Below are 18,183 nucleotides of genomic sequence, written 5' to 3'. Positions count from 1 at the left end.
TGCAACAGGAATCAAGTCAGGCACCAATGAAACCATATATTATGTTCACCATGAGAATTAAGAATAAGAAAATTATTGTTAGGTGGCTAATTGACACAGAAAGTGATGTCAATATATGTACAGTACTACAAGACACTATACCAAGTATGGAAAAAATAATTATACTAGGAGAGGCAGAAGAATCTATAGTACCTGTATGTAAGTTGCAATTAATGGTATTTGACCAAATAATTCCCTTGGATTTTGCATATTGCAGTGAACCAGAAAATATTTTAGGTTTCCCAACACTTTTAAAAAGGTTTCCTGATTTACTAAACGTTAAAAAGATTGCAAAATTAAAATGTAATCTAGTAGAAGTAAAAATAGAGTCTAAAAGGCTATCAACAATTAAAACTTCCTTTATGCCACACACACAATTATAGGAGAAAATGAGGAAATATCTGAAACTATTGAAACTTTACTAAAATAAGGAGTAATTGAACCAACTCAAAGCTTCAAATTCAACAGTCCAATTTGGCCATTTTTAAAACCAAATGGTAAAAGGTGACTGAGAGTAGATTATAGGAAAATTAATTGCCCACGAAACTTCCAGAACAATTACCATATTTTCATGAGGATTAAGAAAGCAGTACCAAAAATGGCTGACAAGTATAGATTTGTCAGACATGTTTTCTGAATACCAATGCACCCACAAAGCAGAGAATATACCACATTTATTTGGCAATGAAGACAGTACCAATTTCTTAGACTAACACAAGGATACATAAACAGCCCAATAATTGCCCAGAAAATTATAAGATGTACAGTGCATAAGTTCACACCAGCACCTAACTGAATTATGTATCTATATGTTGATGTTTTGATAACAGGAAAAGGACAGGAAGATATATGCAAAACAAAACAAAACAAAAAATCAGTATAGGTATTGAGAAATGGTGATTGGACCTCAATAAGGATAAGTTCTTGGGTGTAATGTGGTCCACTACAGAATCAGAAATACCTACAGAAGTCATAAGTAAATTAGAACACCTTAAAACACCAACCAATAAAATAGAGGTACAACAACTTATAGGATTATATGGATATTTTGCAACCCGTGTATTATAGTACAAGGAAGTCACATGATTTTATTTGGAATAAACCCCAAGAACAAACTGTGAAAACGGTGCTAGAATATATAATGGAATACTGTAAAATAGAATACATCCAACCAGATGATATAGTTTATTTCAACATCCTCCACCTAAAACAGTACAGAAACTGGAATATCTTTGCCAAAATAAATGATAGAGAATGGTCAGTAGACTTCAATTGTAAATGCCTCCAATGTTCAGAAAAAAAATTCTCTCTATTTGTAAAAAAAAAAAACAATTTGGATGCCAAATGAGACCTTAAAAGCTTTCCACAGCACACTGCAGAAAAACCAAGTAATATTCAGAAAACCTTCCAGATCTTAGTTTTAATCAAGGCACCAGAGGAAGCATAGGATGTCTACCCATGGAAGGGGAAGTACAATAATAGAAATGTTACTTAGTGGAACTCCTTCATTCTGGTACCCTGTCTACAAAGGGTGCCAAATGTATTGGAGTTGATACTGCAGACTGACTGCTTTGTGACTCCACAGGGAATATCAATCAACCCAAATGCCACCCCTCCCTAGAAACAGGTACCAAAGGGAAATTAGGGAGAAGGTGAGTACCAGCTTTTCCTGTTTAATGCCTAGGTTACAGATGGCTCTGCTTCTAGCAAACAGAACATGGTTTTATGGAAGGCAGCAACTGACAGACCAGAGAGTAGAGTGGTGATCACAGAACAAGGAACAACTAAATCTTCTGAAAACATAGAAGTAGTAGCAGCCACACTAGCAGCAAGATAATTTCTCAATGGAAAACAGAAGTTAAAAACAGCATTGTTCACTGACTTGTGGTCTGTAGCCAACAGTATAGCCCTATGGTCAAGAAAATGGAAAATGAGCGATCGAAAAATTAATCACCAAAAATGAAAGAAAAATTAATCACAAAGATATATGGTCCAAGGAATTTTGGAAAGAATCAGATAATATAGCCAGAAAAGCTAAAGTGTTTGTATATCATATGGATGCCTATACTAATATAGAAGGTGACCAATATAGACATGATGATAAATTAGCCAGGTTGACCACAGAGGCAGACAGCTTCTGGGACAGGCCGGAGCCACAGAGCCGCTGAGGCAGCACCCTTTTGAGGCTGCAGACATCCGGCACCCTCCAAGCTGGAGGACAGTGGTCAGCTCTGCATGGGAGCCCTCTGCCTCAGGGGCAGGGAGCGCCATCTTGATTCCAGGACTCCGCCTAACTTAGGAACTTAGTCTGCACAGGTGAGAGTGTGCACCACAGAGGCAGACAGCTTCTGGGAGAGGCAGGAGCCACAGAGCCACTGAGGCAGCACCCTTTTGGGGCCTAAGATATCCTGCACCCTCCCACTTGGAGGACAGTGGTCCTGCCCTGCAGAGGAGCCCTCTGCCTCAGGAGCAGGGAGCACCATCTTGGATCCGGGACTCAGCCGAACTTAGGAACTTAGTCTGCACAGGTGAGAGTGTGCACCACAGAAGCTGACAGCTTCTGTGACCTGCCAAAGCAACACAGCATCTGGGAAAGGTCCTATTTTGGGCCTTCTTCTTCGGCCAGGAGGAGGTCCAAACACCAGATATCTGTGCACCTTCCCTGTAAGAGAAGAGCTTGTCAGCAGAGAGTGCTCTAAACACTGAAACTCAGTGAAGAGAGCCTGTCTCCCAGGTCTGCTGATAGACGGTCATCAGAATCACCAGAAGAACAATCTCTAAACACAGACAACTATAACGATTCCAAAGATTACCAGATGGCGAAAGGTAAACATAAGAATCTTACTAACAGAAACCAAGACCACTCACCATCATCAGAACCCAGCACTCCCACTTCGTCCAGTCCAGTGCACCCCAACACACCTGAAAAGCTAGACCTGGATTTAAAAGCATATCTCATGATGATGGTAGAGGACATCAAGAAGGACTTTAATAACTCACTTAAGAAATACAGGAGAACACTGCTAAAGAGTTACAAGTCCTTAAAGAAAAACAGGATAACACAATCAAACAGGTAGAAGTCCTTAAAGAAAGACAGGAAAACACATCCAAACAGATGATGTAAATGAACAAAACCATACTAACCTAAAAAAGGAAGGAGACACAATAAAGAAAACCCAAAATGAGGCAACACTGGAGATAGAAACCCTAGGAAAGAAATCTGGAACCATAGATGCGAGCATCAGCAACAGAATACAAGAGATGGAAGAGAGAATCTCAGGTGCAGAAAATTCCATAGAGAACATCGGCACAACAATCAAAGAAAATGGAAAATGCAAAAAGATCCTAACTCAAAACATCCAAGAAATCCAGAACACAATGAGAAGACCAAACCTACGGATAATAGGAGGGGAAGGGAATGAAGATTTCCAACTCAAAGGACCAGCAAACATCTTCAATAAAATTATAGAAGAAAACTTCCCAAATCTAAAGAAAGAGATGCCCATGAACATACAAGAAGCCTACAGAACTCCAAATAGACTGGACCAGAAAAGAAATACCTCCCGACACATAATAATCAGAACAACAAATGCACTAAATAAAGATAGAATACTAAAAGCAATAAGAGAAAAAGACCAAGTAACATATAAAGGCAAGCCTATCAGAATTACACCAGATTTTTCACCAGAGAATATGAAAGCCAGAAGATCCTGGACGGATGTTATACAGACAATAAAAGAATACAAATTCCAGCCCAGGCTACTATACCCAGCCAAACTCTCAATTAACATAGATGGAGAAACCAAAGTATTCCACAACAAAACAAATTCACACATTATCTCTCCACGAATCCAGCCCTTCAAAGGATAATAACAGAAAAAAGCCAATGCAAGGACAGGAAACACACCCTAGAAAAAACAAGAAGGTAATCCCTCAACAAACCTAAAAGAAGACAGCCACAATAACAGAATGCCAACTTTAACAACAAAAATAACAGGAAACAACAATTACTTTTCCTTAATATCTCTTAATATCAATGGACTCAACTCCCTAATAAAAAGACATAGACTAACAAACTGGCTACAGAAACAAGACCCAACATTTTGCTGCTTACAGGAAACTCATCTCAGAGAAAAAGATAGACACTACCTCAGAATGAAAGGCTGGAAAACAATTTTCCAAGCAAATGGTATGAAGAAACAAGCTGGAGTAGCCATTCTAATATCTGATAAGATTGACTTCCAACTCAAAGTCATCAAAAAAGACAGGGAGGGGCACTTCATACTCATCAAAGGTAAAATCCTCCAAGAGGAACTATCAATCCTGAATATCTATGCTCCAAATACAAAGGCAGCCACATTCATTAAAGAAACTTTAATAAATCTCAAAGCACACATTGCACCTCATACAATAATAGTGGGAGACTTCAACACACCACTTTCACCAATGGACAGATCATGGAAACAGAAACTAAACAGGGACACAGTGAAACTAACAGATTTATGAATCAACTGGATCTGGCAGATATCTACAGAACATTCTATCCTAAAACAAAAGGATATACCTTCTTCTCAGCACCTCATGGTACCTTCTCCAAAATTGACCACATAATTGGTCACAAAACAGGCCTCAACAGATAGAAAAATATTGAAATTGTCCCATGCATCCTGTCAGATCACCATGGACTAAGGCTGATCTTCAATAACAAAATAAATAATAGAAAGCAAACATTCACGTGGAAACTAAACAACACTCTTCTCAATGTTACCTTGGTCAAGAAAGAAATAAAGAAAGAAATTAAGGACTTTTTAGAGTTCAATGAAAATGAAGCCACAACATACCCAAACTTATGGGACGCAATGAAAGCATTTCTAAGAGGAAAACTCATAGATCTGAGTGCCTCCAAAAAGAAACTAGAGAGAGCAAACATTAGCAGCTTGACAACACACCTAAAAGCACTAGAACAAAAGGAAGCAAATTCACCCACGAGGAGTAGATGGCAGGAAATAATCAAACTCAGGGGCGAAATCATCCTAGTAGAAACAAGAAGGACTATTCAAAGAATCAACCAATCAAGGAGCTGGTTCTTTGAGAAAATCAACAAGATAGATAAACCCTTAGCCAGACTCACTAGAGGGCACAGGGACAGCATTCTAATTAACAAAATCAGAAATGAAAAAGGAGACATAACAACAGATCCTGAAGACATCCAAAAACACCATCAGATCCTTCTACAAAAATCTATACTCAACAAAACTGGAGAACCTGTATGAAATGGAGAAGTTTCTAGACAGATACCAGGTACCAAAGTTGAATCAAGATCATGTTAATGATCTAAACAGCCCTATATCCCTCAAAGAAATAGAAGCAGTCATTAATAGTTTCCCAACCAAAAAAAGCCCAGGACCAGATGGGTTTAGTGCAGAGTTCTATCAGACCTTCAAAGAAGATCTAATCCCAGTTCTTCACAAACTATTCCACAAAATAAAAACAGAAGGTACTCTACCCAACTCATTCTATGAAGCCACAATTACTTTGATACCTAAACCAAAAAAGACCCAACAAAGATAACTTCAGACCAATATCCCTTATGAATATTGATGCAAAAATCCTCAATAAAGTTCTTGCTAACCGAATCCAAGAACACATCAAAACAATCATCCATCCTGACCAAGTAGGTTTCATCCCAGGGATGCAGGGATGGTTCAATATATGGAAATCCATCAACGTAATCCAGTATATAAACAAACTAAAAGACAAAAACCATATGATCATCTCGTTAGATGCGGAAAAAGCATTTGACAAGATCCAACACCCATTCATGATAAAAGTCTTGGAAATGTCAGGAATTCAAGGCCCATACCTAAACATGATAAAAACAATCTACAGCAAACCAGTAGCCAACATCAAAGTAAATGGTGAGAAGCTTGAAGCAATCCCTCTAAAATCAGGGACTAGACAAGGCTGTCCACTCTCTCCATACCTATTCAACATCATACTTGAAGTCCTAGCCAGAGCAATTCGACAACAAAAGAAGATCAAAGGGATACAAATTGGAAAAGATGAAGTCAAAATATCACTTTTTGCAGATGATATGATAGTATATATAAGTGACCCTAAAAATTCCACCAGAGAACTCCTAAACCTGATAAACAGCTTCGGTGAAATAGCTGGATATAAAATTAACTCAAACAAATCAATGGCCTTTCTCTACACAAAGAATAAACAGGCTGAGAAAGAAATCAGGGAAACAAGACCCTTCTCAATAGTCACAAATAATATAAAATATCTTGGCATGACTCTAACTAAGGAAGTGAAAGATCTGTATGATAAGAACTTCAAGTCTCTGAAGAAAGAAATTAAAGAAGATCTCAGAAGATGGAAAGATCTCCCATGCTCATGGATTGGCAGGATCAACATTGTAAAAATGGCTATCTTGCCAAAAGCAATCTACAGATTCCATGCAATCCCCATCAAAATTCCAACTCAATTCTTCAACGAATTAGAAAGGGCAATCAGCAGATTCATCTGGAATAACAAAAAACCTTAGGATAGCAAAAACTCTTCTCAAGGATAAAAGAACCTCTGGTGGAATCACCATGCCAGACCTAAAGCTGTACTACAGAGCAATTGTGATAAAATCTGCATGGTATTGATATAGTGACAGACATGTAGACCAATGGAACAAAATTGAAGACCCAGAGATGAACCCACACACCTATGGTCACTTGATCTTTGACAAGGGAGCTAAAACCATCCAGTGGAAAAAAGACAGCATTTTCAATTAATTGTGCTGGCACAACTGGCGGTTATCATGTCGAAAAATGCGAATCAATCCATTTCTATCTCCTTGTACTAAGGTCAAATCTAAGTGGATTAAGGAACTCCACATAAAACCAGAGACACTGAAACTTATAGAGGAGAAAGTAGGGAAAAGCCTCGAAGATAAGGGTACAGGGGAAAAATTCCTGAATAGAACAGCAATGGCTTGTGCTGTAAGATAGAGAATCGATAAATGGGACCTCATAAAATTGCAAAGCTTCTGCAAAGCAAAAGACACCATCAATAAGACAAAAAGGCCACCAACAGATTGGGAAAGGATCTTTACCTATCCCAAATTGGATAGGGGACTAATATCCAATATATATAAAGAACTCAAGAAGGTGGACTCCAGAAAATCAAATAACCCCATTAAAAAATGGGGCTCAGAGCTGAACAAAGAATTCTCACCTGAGGAATACCGAATGGCAGAGAAGCACCTGAAAAAATGTTCAACATCCTTAATCATCAGGGAAATGCAAATCAAAACAACCCTGAGATTCCACCTCACACCAGTCAGAATGGCTAAGATAAAAAATTCAGGTGACAGCAGATGCTGGCGAGTATGTGGAGAAAGAGGAACACTCCTCCATTGTTGGTGGGATTGCAAGCTTGTACAATGACTCTGGAAACCAGTCTGGCGGTTCCTCAGAAAATTGGACATAGTACTACCGGAGGATCCAGCAATAACTCTCCTGAGCATATATCCAGAAGATGTCCCAACCTGTAAGAAGGACACATGCTCCACTATGTTCATAGCAGCTTTATTTATAATAGCCAGAAGCTGGACAGAACCCAGATGCCCCTCAACAGAGGAATGGATACAGAAATTATGGTACATTTAGACAATGGAGTACTACTCAGCTATTAAAAAGAATGAATTTATGAAATTCCTAGCCAAATGGATGGACCTGGAGGGCATCATCTTGAGTGAGGTAACACAATCACAAAGGAACTCACACAATATGTACTCACTGATAAGTGGATATTAGCCCAAACCTTAGGATACCCAAGATACAAGATACAATTTGCTAAACGCATGAAACTCAAGAAGAATGAAGACCAAAGTGTGGACACTATGCCCCTTCTTAGAATTGGGAACAAAACACCCATGGAAGGGGTTACACAGACAATGTTTGGAGCTGTGATGAAAGGATGGACCATCTAGAGACTGCCATATCCAGGGATCCATCCCATAATCAGCTTCCAAACGCTGACACCATTGCATACACTAGCAAGATTTTGCTGAAAGAACCCAGATATAGCTGTCTCTTCTGAGACTATGCTGGGGCCTAGCAAACACAGAAGTGGATGCTCACAGTCAGCTATTGCATGGATCACAGGGCTCCCAATGGAGAAGCTAGAGAAAGTACCCAACGAGTTAAAGGTATATGCAACCCTATAGGGGGAACAACGTGATGAACTAAACAGTTCCCGGAGCTCTTGTCTCTAGCTGCATATGTATCGAAAGATGGCCTAGTCGGCCATCACTGCAAAGAGAGGCCCATTGGACTTGCAAATTTTATATGTCCCAATACAGGGAAATGCCAGGGCCAAAAGAATGGGAATGGGTGGGTAGGGAAGGAGGGGGGGTATGGGGGACTTTTGTGATAGCATTGGAAATGTAATTGAGGAAAATACGTAACAAAAAATATTAAAAATTTAAAAAAACAAAACAAAAAACAAACAAACAAACAAAAAAGATATGCTGGTGCAATCGTTGCACAAAACGTGTGAGAGTTACCAACCACTTTCTGGTGGGAATTAAGGCCCACTCCATGGGATGGAACCATATGCAACACTGAGACTAGTTAGGTCACAGAGATTAAGGTATTTGTGGGAAACCTAATACTACTGCCCTGCTAAAGGATGGTAGCAACAAAATGACTCCTAGCAACACCAATGTCTTGTTCAGCTATCATTAGAGAGGTGTCCTCCTATAGTAAACTGGCACAAATTCTGTGACCCACAATTGGACAATGTATAGAGAGTGAGAGATCTGAAACACTCAATCCTAAATGGGAAGTCTCCATCAAACCCCCTTCCTCAAGTCTCAGGGACCTGTTAGGATGAGGATGCAGAAAAATTGTAAGAGGCAGTAATGGAAACACAGCCTTGTAGACACAACAGAATTGACACATATAGAGACTGTGGCAGCATGTCGAGGACCTGAACATGCCTGAGCTACCTGGCTTTCCAGCACTGTAAGACACAACACCCCCAACCCAGAAGCTACCTCAATTTGGCCAAAGCTCCAAAGGAAAAAATCCCTTTTCTTCAGTGGAGTCTCACTGAAGGGCAGGCCCCATAACATGCATTACATGGACAGTACAAAGTAAACTCAGTGGGATTTTTGCAGGATTTTTGTTTCTTAGTGCTTGGTATGTAAGTTCTTTCCCCTTATATGTCTCTTGCTTACATATTTATTTTTCTGATTTGGTGCTTGTGGGGGAATTTTGTGTGTATGAATGTGTATGTCTCTGCATCTGTTTCTTGTGAATTTTCTTTGGTTCGTTTTTCCTGTTCCTTTATTTTGTGTATTCTGGTTTGTTTTTATAGTATTGTATAATTATCATCATCATATGCTTGTCTGTTTACTAATGAGAGAAAGAAAGAGTATGGATTTTGTATGAAGAGAATTGGGGAGAATCTGTTTTGAGTTCGGGAGAGAAAACAGAAATCACAATTATTTGTGGTATGAAAAATATTTATTTTCAACTATAAATAAGTACATAAAAACAAAACCACACATACACACACACACACACACACACACACACACACCTGAAAACATATATGCAGCAAACATTATACGGACTGTACAGTTCATATCTAAAAATATATATGTATATACATGATTTCATGTAACAGCAATTAACAGAAAAAGAAGGACATGAATTTGAAAGACAGAAAAGTGGGAATATGGGACAGTTTAAAGATAGGAAAGGGAGGCCAGCCTGGTCTACAAAGTGAGTTCCAAGACAGCCAGGCTACACAGAGAAACCCTGTCTCGAAAAAAAACAAAGATAGGAAAGTGAGAGGGGAAAATGATGTAGTATTATAATGTCAAAAATTAAAATAATTTTTAAAAGACTTCCAAATTTTAAAAAATAAAAAGATAGGCCACATACCTGTGGAACAGAAACACACACAAAAAAAAATTAGCCAGGTTGGCAATTAGATTAAAATGAAATTAGAAGGCAGAACAGATAAGCTCCAACCAGGTAAGGCTTAGAGCAGAATAGATGATACCAAGTAGAAACTTGAAGACAGAAATTAGCACCAAAGAAATAATAAAAATACATGAGAGTTTGGGACATGTAGGAATGCATGCCATGTTCCACTGGTTTTCAGGTAGAAGTTTAAAGGTGACATGAAAAAGTATTAATGATGCAACGTACCAATGCAAACATTGCCCATAGAGTAAAACTAGACTCACATACATTTATAAGGGAAAGAGGGCTGAGGCTATATTTCAATCATACCTTACAAATAGAATTTATAAGACCATTACAACAACGGAAAGGAGCATAAAATTGTACCTTGTTAGACATATACAGTAGATTAGGATCTGCCAAAAGCAGATGACATCCAAATCAATCTTTTAAAGTATTCACATAATGGGATTGATTTACCATTATGGGATACCAAATATTTACACTGTGATTAAGGAACGCGTTTCACATGGAGTATGGTTAAAAATTTTGTGAGATTATCAGTATACAATAAGAATAGTACATGATCTATCAGCCAAAAGCAGCAGGAGACATTAATAGATTTAATGGTCTGCTCAAAACTAAGCTAGCAAGTTAAGATAAGAGTAGCTCCATTGCACAAGAACTAATAAAATGCATACATGAACAAAACATTAGACCAAGATTGAATAAGGAATCTTTGATACAAGAGGCAATAAAATATAACATAGATATAGATTATACAATGGATTAAAATAAAGTACTAATAAGGAACTATCAGTGCATTCAAGGAACAAGAAGGTTCACACATTAAAGCAGCAGAAGTGGTGACCTAAGGATAGGGAAACACCAACTGGATTGCACAAGGTAAAGCTAACTTAAGAGGAGAGGCCCTTGGCCTTGTCAAGGCTCAATGCTGCAGTGTAGGGGAATACCAGGACAGGAAAGGGGGCGTGGTTGGGTTAGTGAGTGGGGGTCTGTGATGGGATGGGAGGGTTTTTGGAGGGGAAATGAAGAAAGAGGATAAACTTTGAAACGTAAATAAAGAAAATATCTAATAAAAATCTGTCCAGACTGGAAGATATCGCATGACACGTATTTGTCTTTGTAAAACTTTATACAAAAGCTTTTATTACAATGCATAGCATTAATTATAGTTGCTTATAATGTATTGATGGTAGTAAATTTTATAACATGCTGGTGTGATCAAAGAGCAAGGGACAAACACAACCAATAGGAAGTTGGCAGAAATAAAATTCATCAGTTACACTATTTGTGGGACCATGTTTGTACATCATCATACAAGTAAAGGAACCCTGGCAATACTCTTGGTGTTAGTACTAATTTCATAAACAGTTTACTGGATAACAGAAATACTAATTATAACCTAAATGTGGAAGAATCTCAGCATACCTATCATATATATGTTTCTGTGAGCAACAGCAGAAATACCAATAGTTACTATGGCTTCCCATGGATAGCTCCAAGCATATTAGCACTGCTATATGCTTGTGGTTCTTACTGATTGAAGATTATGTCAGGGAACATCAGGAAACAATACAACTGGGAGCACTGAAACTAGTGCACCAAAATTTTCAGGAGCTGCTAGCACCATACTTAGCAACTGACATTCAGGCACAGAGTTCAGCACAATACCACCGAAAACAATAGTGCCAGTGCTCCCTCAACAAAATGAACCACTACAGTACCAAATAGTGGACACCCCTGAAATTTTAATGCCATCATCATCCCCATTATTGTGGGACCAAATTAATATTACCATGGTATTGACCAGATGAAAGATACTGGGCATTGTTCATTGTTACCACCCACTCCTTTTGGCTGAAATATACTAGTGTTAAAATTATGGATTGGGTTAAAGGATGTGACCAATTCTGAGCAGCAATCAAACCATCACATCACTTTATGACCTACATATTAGACACCACAGATGGAAACAATACTAACATTCATGCGCAAAATCCACTAAAATACCATTTTACTGAACTGTATAACTATGCATCTAATGCTAGAGGCTATACTCAATCACCACTGGAGAAAACCCTCACAACTTAGATACACTACCTATAGAATATCAAATGTTAGTACATCACTTTTATAGGCACAGAAGTAGGTTACCAGTATAACTTGTTTTGTTATCAGTATAATTATATCAGTATTATTATAGAACTCTAGCACTGGAACAATAGATTTATGAGTATGATTATGAAAAAGAGGTATATGAGGAGAATTTTGTCAATAGAGAGTCAATTACATAACTCACAACCACTACAACCACAGAAAATCCATGCAAATGAATGAATTGGGCAATATACCTTAGTATACCTGTTCGACGCTGGTGCCTATCATCCGGGATACCACCTTTGCCCAAGCTATATGGGAATAGATGCCTCAGTTCCTTACAACCAAAACTAGATGAATCTTTAACGCAAAAACAAAATACAACAAATTGGCTATGCGTAGCAGATATAGTATATACCATGGTATGGCAACCTAATGCTATACAATACACTATCCTGGGATTGGTATCAGAACTAAAAAATTTCCAGACCTGAAACCATGGTGGAAAACAATGGCTTTGGGCATACAACATCATATAGCTGTTAGAGGTTGCTGAACCCATCCTACAACTATGGACAACACTGACACCAGGGAGAAGACCACAGTCCCGCATGTATAACACTACATAATATATGTGCTACTTGGTAGGAATAGAAGGCAACATTATCAGGACACAGACCCTCAATATAACTTATGATTATCTGGGCAACATCTCAATACCAAATGTAATAACAAGCTTTGTAGGTCAGAATATTATGGGCCCACTTTACAAAAATTTGAACCATATGCCTCAAACCTTTAAAATCATGGATATAGAAAGTTTTGATAGAACACTAAGTACAAAATAAGGATGTCAGCAGTGTCAAATCCCAGTATTATTTGGATATCCAAAGAAAGATACCAGCCAAGCTCGATACTTTTAATAAAAGTGACACAGACAGGTCATCCAGACAAGACTAAACTGAGAAATATTGTAACTAACAGATATTATGAATCTAATAGACCTAATAGACACTTACAGAATATTTCAGCCAAACACAAAATTTCTTCGCAGTACCTCATGGATCCTTCTTCAAAACCGATAATGTAGTAAGTCTCAAAGCAAGCCTCAATTAGTATAAGCTCAATTATTAAGCGTAGGGTATGTTCCATTTCCTTGTCATCTGATTTTGTGGAATCCTCAAAATCTGACCAAATTTAAAATTGGAGTATTCTTCAGGGATTATAATTACTTTTTTCTTTACCCATGAATCTAACATGACAGCTCCATTTTTCTCTGAGTGTTTTGGTCTTAAGCAAGTCAGAGACTACAGGTAGTTACAACATGAAAACCTAAAAGTCATACCATTTCACTTATGATTGTTTAAGCGTTATATGACATGTATTTCCTTCTTTTATGATTTTTGTCATTTAAAAGAGTGCATACCACTATATCATAATGTGCAAGAACAAAACCATAGGGTTGCATGAGCATGCCAATGAGCTCACATAGGCAGTACATTAATTAATATTCATGAGTGTTTCTTGCTTGAACCATGATCTCAGCCTATTACTCCTTGAGATTAATTTTCTAAAGACACAAACAGCACTTCACACATATTCAAGGAACCTTGCCTAGAGTTTGCCTTCTGTAAAATATGATAACTGATTTTTAAAGCAAAAATGTAGATTTCATATATGCTCAACTTATTAGATTTTATAAGTAAAACCCTCCTAACATGAAACATATAGTTTAAGAAAATGATAGTGGTCTATATATAATAATATAATTTTTACATACATTGTGAAATTTATCATTGAAGAAAGTTTCAAAAGATTATAAAATCATATCCATTCTAATTACTCACAGACTCTCATAATGGGCTGTGGTCATTTTTTTTGTTTTGTTTTTGTTTTGTTTTGTTTTGTTTTGTTTTGTTTTGTTTTGTTTTGTTTTGTTTCCCTGTGTGCAGCAGAACTCCAGGGATGCTTTCAGTCTCTTGGGTCAGTTGCCCTGCATTCCACAGAACACCCAAAAGATCTTCAGACTATGGTGTCAGCTGCCAATTTGCCCTGTGTACAGAGGAGCTCCTGGGATGCCTTTAAGCTGTGGTGTCTTCAGGAGAGCAGACAAGCTGGCAATCAGTTGCTCAGTTGCCCTGTGTGTAGTGGATTTCTTAGGATACCTCAGGCTGTGATATCAGATGCCCTGAGTGCATCAGAACTCCTAGGATGCCTCAGGATATGGTGTCTTCTGGGAAACAGACTAGTTAGCAGTCTGTCCCAGTAGAAAGAACCAGGTGGAAAGAGAGTGCTCTTTGGTGGGCAGGGGTTTTGGGAGGTGATGGGTCCCTGAGTCCACTGGGCTCCTAGTACCAGCTGTGGGACTTCTGGAGGATTTTTACCATATGCTCTGAGTGCAGTGGATCTTCTGGGATGCCTCAGAATATGATGTATTCAGGGGAGCAGACTAGCTAGTAGTCTGTCCTACCAGAAATGACAGAGCAGAAAGGACATATTGTAATCTTATAACGTAAATACATAAATAAATAAATAAATAAATAAATAAATAAATAAATAAAGTAAGTAAGTAAGTAAGTAAGTAAGTAAGTAAGTAAGTAAGTGTTACATAGCTTAATATATTGAGATTATCTTTATGATAATCACTTTGGGGTTTAGTTTTTTGTTAACTGCATAAGATACTAGGGAATTTAACCCTCTTATTAACTGCACACAGATTCTGGCATTGTGCCCCACAATCACTCCAGCTTCAAAAGAGCTTCTCGATACAGCCTCTAGTGAAGCTACAGAATTTCAGGAGGCCCAGATTTATTACTATAACCCAAGTATACATCAACATGAAAAAAAAATCACTTCTGCTATCATATTCTAGTGACTCTGACTTCTGATCCTCTGCAGACCACAAGAGCTGCTTTGAGACTTGTTATATCACAGATGCCCTCTATATTATTGATCTGAGAAAAATCAGGGCACAGCTGCTCTGGAGGCAAAACAAGGGGAGTTTGACTACACTTATCCCACACCTCTGCTGCTCAGGGAAGCATAGAGACACTGCTCAGTGGGTGGGAAAGCACAGTCTGAGGTATGGGGAAAGTAGAGCTGGTTTAGGGGTCTGCAAGCCCACAACAAGGTCAGAGCTGAGGAGGTTTTCTGACTCTTGACTTTCCAGGCACTGCTAGGAGTCACAGAAAAGCCGAGAATGGAATTACGGGACCTACAAGCTGAGGAGGGCATCTAGCCTGGGACCAGGGGAAGATCAGCTCCTGCTTAGTTCAGAGGTGATTGTCCTTAACTTGGTAGCAGTTGTCTGGTAGCACAGATGGGCCTTCTACAGTCAATTTAGTTGTAGCTCTGTAGGTGAAGGCCTTTTCCACACCACCCATGGTGGTGGTAGATGACCAGGGCGAGGGGAGGGCATAGGGGGCTTTGGGGATAGCATTTGAAATGTAAATGAAGAAAATATCTAATTAAAAACGCCTTAAAAAGGAAAGAAAGAGAGAGTTAATGGTTCTAAAGTGTTTATTGACTGTTCATGGTGGAAAATGGATGCATACCTACTTCTCAGTGTCTGAATCCAGACTATCTACCTTTTGCAGGGAAGAATGTCTGGTCCAGGATGCTTATTGGCTAAACCCTCAGGACTTCTAGGTACCCCATTATCATGGAGAACTCAGTTTTGAGCCTACATTTTCTTTTATAGAGAGTGCGGCACATGTTCCGTGCCAGGCACCTGGCAGGGAGCAGGGAGTCACATAAGTCTCCCGTGTGTTCCAACTAAGTCTCTGAGTCTCAAATCCATTCTACCTTATCAAGCTTCCTGGCATGATTTTACTGATCCACACCCCTAATGATTCTCCATGAAGCTTTTGATGAACTAAAATAATTGACCATTATAAAGCTTGGGATTAGTTCTCATGTAAATACATTTACTCACCAGGGAACCATGCAAACAGAAGGTGATGTTGATATGAATATACTTTTGTATACAAGTTATGTTTTTAATATTAAACAAGCCTGTGTTTTCCTCATTTTCTGGGTTAATCTAAAAAGCTGCTCTGCAATGTCTGATAAGTCACAAACTGTTATGAAGAACTATTAAACACAATGAAATATTTCACTGAATAGTTTCTTTCTACTTCTACTTTCACCCAGGATATGACAGGAGAAAGTACTTTCTTGGAAACATAAAATTTAAAGCTCCCAGCCACAGTAGCAGCTGCAAGAATGGAAAAATCCTGTGAACATCCACAAAGCTTAAGCTATGGAAGAAAGGAGATTGCCAAGAACAAAGGTTGCAATAATAGAACACATGAGTATATCAAGAAATTGTCAAGGTTTAAAATTCAAATTGTATCTGCAAGAATCCTCACCTGATTCAGAATCAACTAGTCCTAGTTAGATTCCACCTTTAAAGTTCTTAAAAACTACACAAGCAGTGCTATCAACCAAGGGATGAAACATGGGTGTGTGAGAGGGACATTTGATCCTTAGACAGTATAATAGAGAGGTGGAGATAAATAAACAGAATAAAATCTGAGAATGAGTACAAAAAATAAATATACAAATCTTTAAAAAAAGAAAGAAAAAGAAAAGAGAGAACCTGATGACAGGAGGGAACATCAATAATCACTAGTGAATTAGAAAGACCCAGTAGAAATATCAAGGGTTATTGAGCCAGAAGCCAAAGATTAGGTTTTAGGGTATAGATTCAGAAATTAATGTCATGAGGAGTTGAAATGCTTGAAGGTTGAGGCACCATGGCAGTATAGACAGCTATATCAATCAGACAGATGGATAGCACTGAAATACTTCAAATAAAGGCAGATACAGGGCAAGGAGAAGGCAGATATACTAATCAAGATTCAGACTGACTGAAGAAGTTGAACAAATATAACTTAAAGGTAACAGAGGATGAATGATGTATCATAGAGTAGAGGGCTAGATGTGTGTCAGGAATGATTGGGGTATTTGAATTTCTAAGAATCACAGGGATTTAGGAAATTGAAGACTAGAGAGGTAGATTTGGTCACAATTTATCTATTAGGCTTATGAACCCTTTGTGCAACTTTGTACCTAACTGTACTAGATACTGTCCCTGTGCTCCTTCTTTGGTTGATTATTTGTATAGTTCTTTTTGTTTCCACTTGGTTAATTTCAGCCCTGAGTTTAATTATTTCCTGAAGTCTATTCCTTTTGGGTGAATTTAATACCTTTTGTTCGAGAGCTTTTAGGTGTGCTGTCAAGCTGCTATTGTGGGTTCTCTCTACTTTCTTTTTGGTGGCACTCAGAGATATCTGTTAAATCCATGTCTTTCATAACTTCTGTTAGTTTCAATGTGTCTCTGTTTAGTTTCTGTTCCCAGTATCTGTCCATTGATGACAGTGGGGTGTTGAAGTCTCCCACTATTATTGTGTGAGGTGCAATGTGTGCTTTGAGCTTTACTATAGTTTCTTTAATGACTGTGGCTGCCCTTGTATGTGGAGCATAGATATTCAGAATTGAGAGTTTATCTTGAAAGATTTTACCTTTGATGAGAATGAAGTCCCCCTCCTTGTCTTTAGGATTACTTTGGGTTGGAAGTCAATTTTATTTGATATTAGAATGGCTACTCCTGCTTTTTTCTTCGGACTATTTGCTTGGAAAATTGTTTTACAGGCTTTTACTCTGAGTTAGTGTCTGTCATTTTCCCTCAGGTGGGTTTCCTGTATGCAGCAAAAAGTTGAGTCCTATTCATGTAGCCAGACTATTAGTGTATGTCTATTTATTGGGGAATTGAGTTCATTGATATTAAGAGATATTAAGAAAAAGTATTTGTTACTTCCTGTTACTTTTGTTGTTAGAGTTGAGATTTTGTTCTTGAGGCTATCTTCTGTTAAGTTTGTTGAAGGAATACTTTCTTACTTTCTTTAAGGTGTCATTTCCCTCCTTGTGTTGGAGTTTTCCCTTTATTATCCTCTGAAGGACTGAATTAATGGAAAGATATTGTGTGAATTTGGTTTTGTCATGGAATACTTTGGTTTCTCCATCTATGGTAATTGAGTTTTGCTGG

The sequence above is a fragment of the Mus caroli genome, unplaced genomic scaffold, assembly GCF_978045245.1.
Source record: "Mus caroli unplaced genomic scaffold, Mus_caroli_1 scaffold_18, whole genome shotgun sequence".
Lineage (NCBI taxonomy): Eukaryota > Metazoa > Chordata > Mammalia > Rodentia > Muridae > Mus > Mus caroli.
The sequence above is the reverse complement of the archived record's forward strand: the minus strand, read 5'-3'. Positions refer to the sequence as shown.